Source organism: Heloderma suspectum, chromosome 2 (assembly GCF_057233095.1).
Source record: "Heloderma suspectum isolate Gila_16-S chromosome 2, 16-S_ref, whole genome shotgun sequence".
NCBI lineage: Eukaryota > Metazoa > Chordata > Lepidosauria > Squamata > Helodermatidae > Heloderma > Heloderma suspectum.
In genome coordinates, this window is record NC_139459.1 from 2,507,777 (window position 1) to 2,522,084 (window position 14,308).

The 14,308-nt window shown below is 52.5% G+C and overlaps 1 protein-coding gene and 1 long non-coding RNA gene across 3 annotated transcripts in view; both read right to left on the reverse strand.

Annotated features, from left to right (window-relative positions):
* LOC146351847 (uncharacterized) overlaps positions 1-14,308 on the reverse strand; it is a 1,244,848-nt gene that overhangs the window by 1,003,501 nt on the left and 227,039 nt on the right. The gene's annotated exons all lie outside the window — the stretch shown is intronic.
* PHF24 (PHD finger protein 24) overlaps positions 1-14,308 on the reverse strand; it is a 35,823-nt gene that overhangs the window by 18,614 nt on the left and 2,901 nt on the right. Inside the window, exon 1 of one of the 2 annotated variants that reach the window (XM_084831995.1) lies at positions 356-421. The exons of the other annotated variant lie outside the window; for it this stretch is intronic. The gene's annotated coding sequence lies outside the window, so the exon portion shown is untranslated. Of the gene's footprint in view, positions 1-355; positions 422-14,308 lie in introns of those variants that run through there. 2 annotated transcript variants of the gene reach the window in all.

A 14,308-nucleotide genomic window follows, 5' to 3' on the forward strand; every position in this document is an offset into this window, starting at 1 on the left:
AGGAGGCCCAGGTGTGGCTGTGGTGCTTCAGGGTAAAGGAGAAGCAGCTGCTGGAATAATTAGCATCAGTACCTGAGGAGGTTTTGTATAATCGCACGCATAGAATGGTGAGATAGCCCTGCCCACACTGCCTTCTAACAAATAATAAATAATGCCCACAACTTTTCCTGACTGAATTAACATCACAACCTTGGGTTAGATATTCAGTTACACTGTCCGGTGTCTCCTAGCCCCTCGCCTGATTCTCAGCCACTAGAACTGCTCCATCACCTCTTCCTGTCTCTCCTTCTGCCTTTTGAGTCCTTTTGCTTCCAAGTCGAGCCAGCCTCGATAGGGAGTGCTGTGTCTCCCTTACCTAGTCACTCTGGAAGGCAGCCGTGGCCAGGAGCAGAAGAGCAGCAGGAGGAGAAGAGGCTCTTCTCTCTTTGTCTGTTTATTTGATTCCCCCCCCCCAGCTGCTTTTCTTCTCTTGGCCCCACCTCTTTTCTCCCACTAGTAGATAAGCATCTGGAGCAAACACTCAAAGAGTTCCTTCCTCTCCCCCCCCCCCCCGCTGCCACTGGCAGCCTCCCAAGGTGACATTTTACTGTAAAACCAAAGAACCTCCAGGGAATGACTAATCTGGCCCACAGACAGAAGCCAGCACAGTGGACCCAGGAAGCTGCCTTACGCCAAGCCAGACCATTTAGCTTAGTATTGACTGGCAGTGGCTCCCCAGGTTTCCAGAGAAGGGTTCTTTCCCAGCTCTATTAGAGATTGGACCTGGGACAACCTGCATGCAAAGCGGGTGCTCTGTTGCTAGGAATGCTGGAGAAATCTGCAACAGAGTCAAATGAGCATGGATTTCGGTGAATCCAACTTGCAGATAGTGCAGCAGACTGGCTTTTTCCGAGCCATGTGGGTTCCATGGATTTGCAGATCAGTTTTTCACTTGGGGGGCATTTTTGTGCTAAGTCACATTAACTAATGAACATAAGTGCATTTGTGCAAGTGCACAAGTGTGCAGCAGTACAAATGCACACTTGTGCTAATGCACCAATAAAAAAAGGTAAAGCTGTCCCCAACCAGTCGTGTCCGACTCTAGGGTGCGGTGCTCATCCCCGTTTCTAAGCCGAAGAGCCAGCGCTGTCCGAAGACGCTTCCGTGGTCATGTGGCCGGCATGACTGAACACCGAGGTGCACGGAACGCTGTTACCTTTCCCGCCGAGGTGGTGCCTATTTATCTACTTGCAATTTCTTGCTTTCGAACTGCTAGGTTGGCAGGAGCTGGGACTGAAGACGGGAGCTCACTCCGTCACGCAGCACTCGGGTCTCGAACTGCTGACCTGCCGACCTTCCGGTCTGCAGTTCAGCGTCGTAACCACTAAGCCACCGCGGCCCTCCAATGCACCAATACACAATAGTTAATGTGAATTAGTGCAAGTAGAATGTAATTCTGGTAAAGAAATCTGATTCTGTCAATGAGCAGAGAGTGGAACACAAGACACTTGATAATCCACGAAACAGAGATGGAAGAGATTAAGAAAATCCATGCAGCCCTATCTACCCCTCAGCTATGGCCCTTCCCATAATATTGCATTGGCCAGGAATCAGAGCTGGGCCTCCTGTGGGGCAAGCGAGAATTTTATCAGTGAACCACCAGTGCGCCTCCTTGTGCGTCCTAGTTCAGGCTTCTGGCCGCTGCTGTGTTCTTCCTGGTGTCAGAATCTACATTCTCTTCTTAAAGTCATCCCTGGTCTTTTCCTTAGCTGTCTGAATTCCACTGTCACTCCAAGGGAAGACGGTCCAGGTCTTTCGGCAGGATAAGGGAATCCTGTCACAAATCCGCCCACCCCACCTCTCCCTGTGCTTTCACATTGTCCCATACACCCTACCCCAAAATTTCACAGATGCAAAGAGGGCCATGCTGGTAACAGCCCAATTCGCATGGCACAGAGCACTGCTGGGCCTCCTCCTGCATTGCGTGTTGCTAAAGTCTCTGCTCTGCCTGCTGTCTGCTCTGTTTATCCATTTGCTCTGCCATAGCCTGCCTCCCACTGACTTGAAAGCCAGGAGGGTGTTTGCAATTTTGCTTGAAGATATATTCGCTGAACTTAATTGTCCTACAATATGTTATCAACAGTTCAAAATATACCTCAGCCATCACAGTGTGTGAAAGGGCAGGCAGTGCGCTGCAGTGTGCCCCAGTGTTCATGCACATGCATTTATATGGATGTGGGCTGGAGACTAGATGCATCTGCCCACCCACGCTGAGATTTAACTTCTGGAGACCCCCGCTGGGGAGGAAGCTGAACCCTGAGCAATGACACCTGGAAATCACACAGCACAGCAGGGGGTGGTGGCAGGGGGAAACCTCTTTCAGCCTGTGGGCCAAATCCCATTCCAGACAAGCTCTCGGGGGCCAAACGCAAAAGGGGCGAGGGCAACATGCCCGCATATTTGAGCTTAAAGCTCTCAGTGCCTGGTGGGGGAAAGTGGGTGGGGCCAGACTGAGATTCCAGGCGGGCTAGAGTCAGCTCTGGGGCCTGAGGCTCCCCACCCCTGCTATGTCACAAGCTTTTGAATGAGCATCTCCACGAGGCAAATAGTAGGGGCACAACTGGGAGAGGGATTGATCTGGGCAGCCCAGAGAAGAGGGGCCGCTCCTGACAGCGAGGGAGAGTGCTGGAGTGCACCTGGCCAGCAGTGTGCGAGGACGAGGACTTGGCAGCCCCGGGCCTGGGCTGCAGGGTGAGACTCTGTCTCTGGGCAGAGGGCTTTGGCTCCTGCCTTCCCACCCATTGCCGACCTGGGGCTGCTGTCCCTCCCCAACCCCGGCATGGGAGGTGTCCCTGAAGATGCGAATCAAAACCCTCTGGCCTGGGGTTCCTTGGCAGGAAGTAGCTGATACTGCACTGGCTACTGGCTCCACCTGGGAAGAGTGTGAAGGGCCAAGCTCTGCCCTGTCTGGTGCTGCACATGGGTCCCCGCACACACTTAGACACACTCGGAACATGAAGGTAGCACACTTGAACACAGTTTGTGCCAATTCCTCTCTCTCCTGTACACACACAGAGACACACACTGTAGTGTTCCTCACACATCTGCCTTCTACACACATTGGAAGTGCCCTTTAGCATTGGAATAGTCAGTTCATTTGCACCCAGCTTGCACAAGCTGCCCCTCCAGCCCCGCCCCCGCGTTTGGCATTCTTAGCTGCCCTCTCCCCACATCCTTTGTGAGCTGTGCTGCTCTTGGGTGTGACTGATTCTGTTTCCAGTTGTCAGGGAAACTCAGGATCCCACCCCCGGGATTTGGCAGGTGAACCATCAGCAAGCACTCTTCTCTGCTAAAAACAGTGCCTCCTCTATTTATTGCTGTTGAGAGCTGGTGCGCCCATTATCGATCACTGGCTATGCCAAGCCATCCCTCTCTCCTGATGCAGCTGTGGCTTCCTGCCGAGACTTTTTCCCCACCTGGCTGAAACACAATGTAGTTTCGAAATGAGCAGGACCTTATTCCAAAAGGTCATGGAAACTGGTAATGGGTGAAAAGAAAACAGCAACAACCCAGCCAGGAATGTCTTTTTGGGATGAAGGTGTATAATAGCGAATGCCCAAAGTTGTATGGTGTTTCCTAGAGAGCCTGAATTCTTAGACACCATTGTAATTTCAGAACCCGAAATTCACAGAGAAGTCTCATGCACGTTGCACAGGTCCTTATTTTTGACACTCTCATCTGGCAAAGTTGCACACTGCTGCTGCCAAAGCCAAATTCACAAAGTGAGTAGCCAAGTAGCCTCTCATCTCCAGCTGCTGAATTACTGATAGAGCAATTCTTCTAAGCATGTTTACTCAGAAGTCATTCCACTATACTCAATAGGATTGACTCCCCAGTAAGTGTTTAGGATTGCTGCCTCAGAGTAGCAACTGTGAAGTATCGTTATCACATTTGCAGGTGAATTAAATCTAGGAGGGTTTGCAAATAACATGGAGGATGTGGATAAAAAAATCCAATCCAATCAATGGATGCTGTAGGCCAGCAGTCCCCAACCTTTTTGGCACCAGGGACTGGTTTTGTGGAAGACAATTTTTCCACGGACTGGGGGGATCCATTTGCATCTGTGTTCTTTGCAGTAATAGGCTACGTACAGATTTATGTAGCCTATTACTTGAAGAACAGGGATGCAAATGGCATCTGCGTAGTGGATGCCATTTGTGTCCCAGTGGCCAGAAGTCCGCCAGCGGCCGGAGCCAGCCGGCAGCTCTGCAGACTCGTTGCAGAGCAGAACCGGCCGGGGCTGGCGAGGATTCTGGGGGGGAGGGATGGATCACCTCCCCCCCCACGGACCCCTGCGGACCCAAGGTAAGGGGGTTTCGCACACCCCTATGCTCACCTCCTGCTGTATGGCCCGGTTCCTAGCAGGCCACGGACCGGTATTGGTCTGTGGCCCGGGGATTGGGGACCCTTGCTGTAGGCTATGTAAGCAATGGTTTCCACTTGGCTTAATCAGTGCTGTTTCCTATCTCTTCTCTGCTGCTTTGTGCTTTGCTTCTGTCCACTTTTACAGGGACAATGTTTACATTATGGCTTCGTTAAGAAGGAAGAAGAAGCAACCTGGGGGAAATTGCAGAGATATGGGAGCCTCTGAGAGAAGCCTCCCAGGCAACTGCTAAAAAATGCTGCCCCCCCCCAATGGCAAACCAGGTTCGTTGCAAGCTTGTGTGGCATCTCATCTCATCTTATGCTGGGGCTGGGGGTGAAGGGTGACACAGCTATGGGCAAGGCATGGAAAGGCAAAAGCCAAGCCAAGCCGATACACAGCAACGGGGAGAAACGCATGAAGTCGTCTTCTCGAGAGTTCCCATCTCTTGCTAATCCTGCTTCATCCAGCCATGATTTTCACAGAGGTGGATGAGGGGACAAGCAAAAGGCAAGGCCTCCAGTCCAGCACATCCCTACTGGTTTAAATGAGCCCAACCCTGTCTTTGATTATGGCCGAGGAGCATTGGCCAAACAACTCTGTCTTAAAAGGACCCCAAGCGCATGGGAGGACCACAGCTCCGCAGGAGAGCCCACGCTTCGCATGCAGGAGGTCTCCGGTGCGATCCCTGGCAGCGTCTCCAGGTAAAAGGTGCAGGCAGCAGCTGATGGGGAAAGGCCTTCCCTGCAAACCCAGGGGCTGCTGTGGCCAGTCAGAGCCGTCAGCTTCGGACTAGATGGACCAGTGGGGGGACTCGGTATGAGGCAGCTTCCGATGTGGTCCTGGGTCTGTGACCCCACAAAGCCGTGTGTGATCAAAAGCTGAACTAAGCTTGCTGAGGAGTTCACATAAAATGTAGGCCTAATCTCATAATGGGACCTCCAGGCCCACAGAAGCAGTGTGGCCCAAAGGTGAACTGCTCTGATGGAGGCAGGAAGAGAATGCCCTGCCACTTTCCGCATAGATCCTGTCTAGCAAAGAGGATGTGAATTGAAGAGACCACTCACCGAGCTGGGGGAGAACCTCATGCATCCCCCTGTCCTAATTAATCTATATCTGTCTTATCCTTCAATGGAACTTGAGCCAGGAGCTTAATCTGGCATCTCAGAAGCAGTCAGAACAAGGCAAGGAAGGCAACTCTCAATAGCAGAGCATGATTAAAAGCATTTCCTCATCCATGTGCCTTCCTTGGTCAATTAAAAACCCCACATAGGTGGGACAAAATTGGGGATTTTCTAAGTCCAGGATATGAGGACACTGGAAGAGCCCTGAAGCTGGGTGAGACAAAAGGTCCATCCCATCCGGCCGTCAGTTTCCCACCATGGCCAGCCAGATACCAGCAGGGCTTGGAGGCGAGAGCCCTCTTCCACTGTTGCTCCCCATCAGCTGGTGTTCAGAGGTAGGCTGCCTCTGAAGCTGGAGGTTCTATTAAGCCATCATGACTAGTAGCCCCTGACAGACCTCTCCTATTTCACAAATGTGTCTGTTCCCCTTCTAAGGCCATCTCATCCAGGGGCCACCCCCACATCTTGCAGCATTGTGTGGAGAAGGACTCTGTTTTGCTTTCTTTGGGTGACCCTGCAAGGGACAACTCTCTCCAGGAAGGGCTGCCTTGGGCAGGGACATGAACTGGCCATTCCATTGGTCCAACAGATGCAAAAATTGCCCTGGTTCATGTCCCATTGGTTCAATGGATGCAAAAAACATCCAAGGTTGAACAGTTCAAGAAAGTACCGTCTTGGGATACACAGCCAAGTAAAGGAGGCTGAGCTGGGGCTCTCTTGGGCTTGTTTTGGGGAGCCTGGGCTGCCGGAGGGGGGGAGTTTGCAGCCACTCAGGTCTCCAGACTCCAGGTGCCTGAGGGGAGCAGAGGAAACGCCCCAGGGCATGTGCTGGTTAAATCAGTTTCAAGCCAGCAGATGCCCCAGGTAAACTCATAAAGGAGCTCAGCCCGCACATACAGTCAGCCTGCCAGCCTGGCTGAGTCACCGATGAAATGACAATGACATCAGGCACCTGCAGGCTGGGGAGAAGGAAGAGACAGCCGAGAAATGGCGTGCCTTTTGATATGAGGCATGAAGAAGCATGGGGAGAACAAAGGGAGTGACTGCATAAAACCAGATCAGAGAGGCCAGGGGGTTGTGCGGAGGGCAGATTTCCCTGGTGCAGGTTTGTATGCTGGAAGGGCAGGGAAGGGACCATTCCATTAAAAACCGGTCTGGGCCAAGGCATGCTGGTGCTCCATGGGCCGCACGCCACTGCCTTGGGGCTGTGGTAGGTGATGAAAACGTCGACCCCATGCGCTGCTGCTGAGAAGCAGGCAAGCTCCATGTTAGGCATAATTATGAAAGGACTTGAAAATAAAACTGCCAAGACCATCCTACCCTTACACAAGTCTATGGTGTGACCACACTTAGAATACTTTGTACAGTTCTGGTCACCGCACCTAAAAAAGGATACTGGAGAGCCAGAAAACGGGCAGACAAGGCTGGCTAAAATGACCGAGGTGCTGGAGCATCTCCCCTGCAAGGGAAGATTACAACTAGGGCTGTGTACCACTTTGGCTGGAAACCCAAGCACCAAGGTGAGGCGGGGGGCACGAAGCAGGCTGGGTCACGTGAAGCGCTGCGGTGTGCTTCGGCACAATCCAGCAGCCCAGCCGTGCCCCCGCCACCCCCGACCCTCACCTGGGCCCTCTGGATGCGCGGTGGCAGCTGTCTTGTTGTTCCGGATGGGGGGGCATTTTTAAAGCAGCGACTCCCTGTATTCCCAGAAAAAGACCCTGCAAGAACAACAAGGCAGTGGCTGGCCTGGGTCCAGAGGGCCCCGGAGCTGGCGGCAGCGGCTCCCCGGCGGCAGTTCTCCTGCAGGCAGCGGCAGCTCCCGGCAGTGGCGGTGCCCCCCCCGAACGAGATGGCTGGCAGTGCGAGGCCCAGGCAAGGAGCTGGGGGCTGGGCAGCGTGTGGCAGGGGCCAAGCGGGATTCAGATGTCCGAATTCTGCTTCAGCTCTGGAGGCTGAAGCTGGTTGCTCCTCTGGCCCGCCGGAATCAGCCTGAAGCGAACTGGGACTGCCTCAGAAGCCCCGAGGTGGCCTGCAGGGCAGATGGGCAGCCCGTGCACAGCCCAAGTCACAACCGCCGGGACTGTTTAGCTTGGGAAAAAAAGTGAGTGAGGGAAGACATGATAGAGGTGTCCAAAATTATGCACGGTGCGGAGAAGTCATCTTTCTTCCTCTCTCCTAATTGTAGAATCAAAATGGGTCACCCTATGAAGCTGATTGATGGAAGATGCAGGGCAAGTAAAAGGGAGGCCCGCTTCACACAGCGCAGAGCTCAGCTCTGGAATTTGCTACCACAACATACAAGGGGATTAAACATATGCATGGAGGATATGGCTATCGAGGGGTGCTACTATATATATACTTGTTGTGAACCACCCAGAGACCTTCAGCTATTGGACACTATAGCAATTAATTAATTAAAAATATTACTTCCAGTATGCCTCTCAGAGAATCACAGAATAGTGGGGTTGGAAGGGGCCCACAAGACCATCGAGTCCAACCCCCTGCTCAATGCAGGAACCCAAGTCAGAGCATCCCCAACAGATGGCTGTCCAGCCTCACCTTGAACGCCTCCAGGGTGGGAGAGCCCACCACCTCCCTGGGGAATTGGTTCCATTTGCATATTGCTCTAACAGTCAGGAAGTTTTTCCGGATGTTCAGCCGGAATCTGGCTCCCTGTAACTATACCAGTTAATGGGGAACACAAGCAGAAGGGTGCTATTGCACTCATGTATTTGTGGGCTTCCCACTGGGGCATCTCAGTGGCAAATGTGTGAACAGAATGCTGCACTAGATGGACCTTGGTCTGATCCAGCATGCAGGGCCAGCCCTACCTTTAGGCAGAGTGAGGCAGTCACTGCAGGCTGCTGATTTGGGGTGTCATGAAAGGACAGCAAGTTGTTAGTTATTTAATTGGTGACTGTTGTATTTTTACTCCCAAGGAGGGGCACTTTGGGGATTTTCTGACTTAGCTGCCAAAATAACTTGGCCAGCCTTGGGTACTGAGCATCCTTGTGGGAGGGGAGGGGATTTGCTGTTCCACCGGAGGTGGCAAATGTGTTTTGGGCTGGCCCTGCCGACAGGTCTTCTTCCCTTGGGTGCTGAATGCATAGATCCTGCTGTCCTCATCCTGGCCTTCATTTGGGTTCAATTCAGCAAAAGCATGAATGCGTTTGTTGGCTGCTCCCTTGTTGGGATTTCCACAACCCTCCGGGCCAAGAGCTGCACTGAAGCCTTTGGATCCAGCATCAGAGGGGCTCATCTGTCAGAGAGCACAACCTCTCCTCCCTCTTCCCATGTGCATCCATCGTCCAAGGCCCATTGCTCCATGGCACTGCCCTTGTGCTGCACTCAGGAGGTGCCAGGGCTGTCCCCGGCATCTCTTGCTCCATGGCTTTCAGGAAGCTGGGGTGGGAAAGGGTCCCTGCCAGTTGGAGTGGGCAGCAGAAGTTGCTGAGGATCGGAGTGCTGGTCCACTTAGCCCCGACTTGTTTGCTCTCACTGGCAGTAGAGAGAGAACGGGAATATACCGCCCTTGTTCACCCTGCCTCCTCCACTGTCTACTCTGTGTCCAATAGTAGACTATACGCTCCATGGGGCAGGCATCTCTATTTGGGGTGTTAATCTTTACAGCTCCATACACGCATGCATGCTTATGTCTGTCTCTGTAAGAACAGGAAGAGTAAGGGTTGGATCCAGATTCTCACTGGACCAACTGCATCTGCTGAAGTGGACTTCCCTGCCTTCTGCTTTTCACGGCAGCCCTTCTGGTCCCCTGCAAATGCTACAAAGAGGATCAGGAGACCCTACTGAATGGGGGAAAGAAAGCATCCCTGTGTGTGTGTGGGGGGGGGAAGGAGGTATCCCTAAAAATTGGGCAGAGGAACCTTCCGCAAGTGGAGCCATTCCTCTCGTGGAAGGTTGCTGCTTCATGCTGAAGGCAGATCCTGGGGTATAAAGAAATGATAAATAACAAATTATGCTGTAGAAATAAGATGAAGGCAGATTTCTGGGGAGATATGGAAGGGTGCGGAGGCTTCATTGACTGCCAAGATGCTGTTAGTTTCACAGTCCCTGCCAGGCTGTGCAGTTTTCTTTTCTTTTTGCCTGGAAGTATCATTATGAGTAATTGCAGTGAAACGACCCCCATCAGATTAAAGTGGCCAAAGCAGCGCTGGAAGGCTGCCAGCTGAGCGATGCGTTGTGTTCCTGCACTCTCTAATTCATAAAATACAGTGACCGGCAAAAGGCCGAGCTCCTAAGGGGCTGGTGTGTGACTTTGCGGGTGTGTGTTGGCACACAAACGGAAGCACGAGCAGATCGGCATGTCGTTCGCCTCCCTTGCTCCCACAGCCAGTCAGTTAGCCATCTCTTGCAAGTGGAAACCAGCGGACAGAAGCTCTCTCTTTCTGCATGTGTCTGGTGACATAACTGCTAATTCTGCCTTGGCTCCCCTGTTTGAGACCTGATGGGTAGGAAAGACAGTTGCATCCTAGACTGGTTCTGGAGAGGAAGGACAACAGACACTTTGTACACGTTCAGAGGAACCCCTCTGTACCATCCTGTCCTGCCTGAGCATACAAAACAGCTTCTGGTGCTGGGCTCCAGCTGAGGGTGACAGCATGACTTTGACGTTTGATTATAAGTGCAAAAATAACGCAGACCAGCCATGGCGCAGGCAGCCGAATGTGGGCTGCAGCCTCTGAGCTGAAGCTAGCCTGCACGTTTGGCCATGCACACATGCAGGAGAGCCATTGGCTGTGCTGGCCGGAGGTGATGGGAGTTGTAGTTCACCACATCTGGAGGCTGGAAGGCTAGGGAAGGCTGGCTGAGAGTGGCTTCACGTGGCTCACCGTCCTCTCATGACAGCCCCAGAGTTGCACTCTGTCAAGGCAGATCTTGCAGAAGAGCAGTTGCCTGTTCTGGCTCAGAAAAATAACCCACCTGTTTCTCCCAAGCTGTTGGAAATTCATCAGAACATAAGGCAAGGGAGTCCTGCTAGATCTGACCCAGGATCCATCGACAGTCTTGCAGCCTGCTTCCATTCTGCCCCATTCCACTCTAAGAGACACACACTCATTTTGTACGCCTGCGTCTGTATAGTTCCATTGCCAACCCAACTTTCTCTGAAGTCTCAGGTCAGATTGTTGTTGTTGTTCAGTCGTTCACTCGTGTCCGACTCTTCGTCAGATTACAGCACTTTAAAAGAACAGCAGCAGCAACATTCTGTGGCACCTCCCAGATTAACGGATTTTGTCCAGTGTGAGCAGCAGCTGACAGCATCCGTTCAAACGCAGTAACAGCCTTCCTGTTCAAACATCCCATGTCCCCTTTGACTCATGCCTGCTTAAAGTGCTAGTTGCCTAGCATTGTGGGGCAAAAAAAGTTGTCTAGAATAGGGGTAGGGAACCTTTTTGGACCAGAGGGACATTTGGCAATTTGAGAAACTGTCCTGGGCACCACCACAAAATGGCTACCATGGAAGGTGTGGCAAAGAACAAGTCACCTTCACAAAAGATTGAGTATAAGGCGGGGGGGGGGTCTGAGCCCCAACTCACTAAACTCACCCAACTCATTTGAACCCACAGTTTTCAGCACCACCAGAAACCTATTTCACAGCAGTCCCAGCTGCTGGTAAGAAAATGTGTTCATTAAAAAAAAAACAGTGGACGGGGTCGGGCACCTTGGCAGGTGCCAAGAAAGGTGTCCAAGGATGCATTGGTGCCCATGGGCACCACGTTGCCTACCCCTAGTCTAGAAGGATAATGAACTCTGGATCTTCGTCACTTGCCACACCCAGTGCATCACCTCCAAGAGTAAGGTATTATTTTAAAGTACAGGTAGAACAGTTTTCCTGAGGCTTTAGGAGGAGGGGCCCAGAACTCAGGTGACCTAAAGTAAATCCAGTTACACCCCTTCCCGGGACCTTTCTTCCTGCAGCTCCCCCACCATCAGCCATCCAAAGAACTCCTGCTCCCTCAAACAATTCCCAGCCATCTCCCTGCCTGTGCCTCTTGCCTGGAATTGCCTCGCACCGCTCACACTTCTTTAGCTCCCCCCTCAAATCCTATCTTTTCTGGGAAGTCTTTGGCTCAACCTCCTAGGCTAGCCCCCAAGCCATACTGTAATCAAGCCAAGTACATGTCACTGGAATGAACACTACTGCAGCCTTGCCTCCCCTTCCTCTCTTTGCTTCCCCAGTGTTGAATGTTAGATTGTAAGCCCCTTGGGGCAGGGAGCTGGCAAATTGCATACTCTAAAGTTCTGCATTGCCCATTGATGGGACTATTTAAACAAGGGATAATAATGCAGGGGCACTTCAGGGGGTCATTCACTTGGGAACCATGTTTCATTTGCAAGGCATATGTGAGTAACATCTGGGCCAGAGGTGACCACGGATGGAGGGGATCCTTGACTTGAGTTGTCTGCCAGGAAACTTGGCATGAACAGACCTGCAATCTCAGGCAGTGGCCAGGGAGCCTGGTTTCTGGCCACTTTATTCCAGAGCTTTTCTTGTCTTCGCAAACTGACATTTTTCTGCAGCAAGCCATCTGGCACACAGAAAGGGATACGCCGTCTGCATTTTGGCTCATGACGTATGGAAGAAACCCAGTCTCTAAGGCAAAATAATTCCACATCTATACCAGCCATGAGATAGGTCTGGCACCCTCCTCCTGGCTCTGCCTGTGCTGGTAAGAGTGGCAGTGCAGGCGGACATTCATCAAGTGCAGTCTCCCAGCCAAGCAGGTCCAGTGATGGAAGTTGCACCTCTTGGATATCTGCCCACCGTGGAGCTGTTCAGAGCACAGAGCTCCTGTTGGCAGCCGTCTAGATGGAGGCGCTCCGTTTCCTGGCACTGTCAGATGGTGCCTTGAGAATCAAGCCAGCAGGCTCCCCTGCTGAGCCCCATCCTTGATGGCTGTGATGTCCCATCTCAGCAGCCCCATTGGTGCCAGATGCAGCCCTGTTTCCTCTGGAACACCAGTGTGTGGATCCCTCAGCAACTCACCACTCAACTGATGAAACCCGTGATCAGCACACCCAGAGCAACGATGGAGTGCCCCACTGTGCTTGGGGCATCCAGGACTTGAATGTTTCCCCATCATGCCAGGAGAAGGATTCTGGCCTCGCTGTCTCCCTGACATGCTAGTTGTCTATGGGTTGAGTGAACTGTCAGGTGTGAACGAGCCCTCGGCCAAAACATGGCATCACTGGGTAACTTGGAAGGAGCATGGAGCCTCTACAGAGGCAAAAGAACACTCCGCCCCAGACCCAGGTCAGGAATGGGAGGCAGGCTGAGAAACCCTCTCTCCCTGGCCTTAATTTTGGGACACCGTCTAGGGCAGCCTTCCCCAACCTGGTGCCCTCCATGGGGCATGCTGGGAGTTGTAACCCAACATAGCTGAAGGGGACCAAGTTGGGGAAGGTTGACCTAGACTGTGTGAAGTTATAAAGGCTAAGAAGAGAGTGCCCATGGGCATGGGTAGAGTGCCCTCCTGTCATCTCTGGGAAACCACTGCTAGTCCACACCCCTTTGCTTAGGTGTGGTGTATCGTAGAAAGGCAGGCGTGAAGGCTGCTGCTGCTGGGCTCCCAGGCACGTCTGAGCCAGAGTGCTCTCTCTGCTCGCGCCACACGCCAGCCACGAAGCGGGGGGGGGGTGTCCTTCACTCAGAGACTGTCCTGCTGTGCCCCCGTTTACTTGCGCCCTGGTGGCTGTAGGAATAGGAGGGAATGCCAAGCCGTCCTTGGAAACCAGTCGCATACTTTCTCCCCACCCGTCCCTCCAAAACACATCAGAAGGGAAGGGAGGCTTTGAGAAAGAGCAGTGCTGGTTCTTCAGCAGGACCACAGTCAGCCCCCTCCCCTGACCCAGAAGAGAAGCGACCTGAGACTGGGAAGCAAAGCGCCCCCGGCAAGGTTGGGCTAGCTGCCCGCGAGGGCCACCTGGCTTGTCTGCTCTGCCCTCTTGGAGCGGCTCTTGAGAGGCGTGTCCAGACGGAGGGCTCCTAGCGCTGCCCGCCGGAAGGCGCGGCGCAGCAATTCCAACCTTTTTCCTTAATGGCTTTTTCACAGGAAGGAAAAGCCAGACGAAGCAGTGGGAATTCACGGGTGGGTGGCGAATGGGGGTGATGTTGTCAGGACCCCTCATGAAATGTTGCGAATGAGATGGGGCAATGGCGTAAAGGCTCATGTGGAAGCACCCAGGGGCTCGGGCAGAGAGAGGTCTCCCCATCACCTGCCGCCGGATCCTTCTAACTGGAGACGGCAAGGACTGAACCAGAGACCTCCTGCAAGCAAAGCTGGGAGCCTGCCACTCGGCCACGGCCCCTGCCTGGGTGTGCTTCTTTCACGAACAGTTTTATTGTGTTCCAGATCAGCAGATGGTTTGATCAATGCAATTTCCAGAGGAGTGGCTCTGTTAGTCTTTTGCAGCACAAACAAAGGGTCCTGTGGCACCTTAAAGGCTAAAACATCTATTACGGTGGAAGTGTATGCTATAATAAATCCATGAAAGCATATGTCTAAATAAATTTGTTAGTTTTTAAGGTGTCACAAGGTTCTCCATTGTCAATATATACAGGTGCTCCAGTCCTGTCACTGGAGTCCTGTTGCTTGATCCCAGATTTAGGTGTGGGGGACAAAAGGCACTTTGCACATACTCTGATACTCTATCTTGTTTTTTGTTTTTTGTTAATCACTCCCCTTCTTCATGCTTTTGTGATTATTTCACCCATTCCAAGCCTGACGCCTGGCATTAAAAACTGGCTGTGGAGTTTAGCACC